Here is a 1,991-nt window from a genome sequence, read left to right as displayed (position 1 = left end):
ACTCAGCACCCTGTGAACAATAGGTAATAATCAGGGCCGCAACCATAGTCAGGTGATTGGTGCACATGATCAATAAATAAATAATATGTGATGAAAATAATAAGTAAAGTAAATAATAGGTGATGACCAGGGCACTAATGATCTATTGTTAGGCTGATGGTCCTCCTTTGCATGTGAACACCAGTTTTGATTGTCATTGTTAAACTTGTTTGTCCACCATGTGGAGGCAGTGCTTATAAGGCTGAGTTCACCTGAAACTCATCAGACTGAAGAAGTCTCTTGGAGGAGAGACGAAACGTTTCATTTAGGGATTTATGTTATTGATTTAATGAATTAAACTAAAGTTAATTGATTTTTATCATTTGACTAACACTTAATTGATAAGTGGCCATTTCCTTAAAAACCTGATATTTCTCTTGAATCAAGGTCTTTCTATAACACAAAGGGCTAATTTTTTACATGCTGAATTAAAAAAAGGAGTACATTATTATATTTTAACAATTTATTGTGCCAGCTGTTTTAAACACTGACTGAATTAACAGAAAATTCAAGATTTCTCACACAGTATTAAATTTGGATGTATTTATAAAGTAAAACAAAACAGAGTATTACTCTATTAGGTTGCCAGTTGAAAAAAAACCCAATACAATATTTAAAAGACTTAAGCCACTATGAACAGAGACATGTAAAACTATGATTTGAGTAATACTTTATTGATCCCAAGGGAAAATTACAGTTCAGAACACATAGGAGAACAGGTGCCCCCAGGTCTTACAGCCGTAGACCCTGCACAGGACAAGGATCATCATCATGAACATCATGAGGCGGCGCTACGGTTAAACACAGGATAACATTTTAAGCTAAAGATTACCTCAAAAACAAGCTATGAACATAATAAAATATCCCTGGGAAGGGTGAGCATACAAACAAGAGTAGCTACTGACCAMTGAACACCATCACWGTATCCCTGTGGTTGTATTTGGGYCTGGTTTGACRTCAGCTACTGTTTATTGATTGGTTGACTGGCTGGGTTACGACACACTGAGAGTAACTTTACGTGAATCATTTGTAGCRTCTGTAATGTTTTTKTTTTTTTTCCATGAGTTTRACTCTACAACCATAAACTAACGTTAGCTATAATTAGCTTACTGCTTTCTGTTGTCCTGCTCTCGTCTTAAGCCGGTCGAGGCAGATGTCCGCCTGCCCTGAACCTGGTTCTGCTGGAGGTTTCTTCCTGATTAGCAGGGAGTTTTTCCTCTCCACCGTTTGCTCAGGATGGGAGACTGTGATGAAGTGATTCAACACAATCTGCTGCTTTCTTCTTTAGATTATTCTTTTATGTACAGTGCCCTGAGACAATGTATGTTGTGACTTGGTGCTATATAAATAAACTTGAACTTAAGCGTTATACTGCCGGAGGTTCCGGTACCGCTTTCCGTGCTTTTCCTTAAAGTTTGGTGTAGTTCATTATTATKATAAAACCAAATAAGATTTGCGTGTTTAATATTATGATCCCTCCACATTGAGATGGCTCTCTGCTCTATGCAAACAGGGCCGAGGTAGTGTAAAGTCAAGCTGACGGGAGCGGCGCCCTCTTCTGGATGGTGGCCAAACTACACTGAAATAATGTTTAAATTGACGTTATCAGTTAATCGAATAGAAGGAATTTTAATCTAATTAACCATTATTTGACAATTAATTGTAAGTGAAATAATTGTTTGCGTCCCTAGTTTCATTAAAGAAGAATCYGTCCAGAGGACCTACTTATTTAGATTTTTCTACCTGGATTACTGGGATACATCAGGACATTCTTTGGAGGATTTTAAATCAACCATTGTCTTTCATGACACTAGGGCTGCAACTAATGATTATTTTAATAATCGATTAATCGGTTGATTATTTTTTCGATTAATCGAATAATTGGCCAAATCATTAAAACGCTTAATTACAAGAATATGAGTAGATATAAATTAAGTTAACTCCTTAAGGAT

Source organism: Austrofundulus limnaeus, unplaced genomic scaffold (genome assembly GCF_001266775.1).
Source record: "Austrofundulus limnaeus strain Quisiro unplaced genomic scaffold, Austrofundulus_limnaeus-1.0 Scaffold1307, whole genome shotgun sequence".
NCBI lineage: Eukaryota > Metazoa > Chordata > Actinopteri > Cyprinodontiformes > Rivulidae > Austrofundulus > Austrofundulus limnaeus.
Note: the sequence above shows the minus strand (reverse complement) of the source record.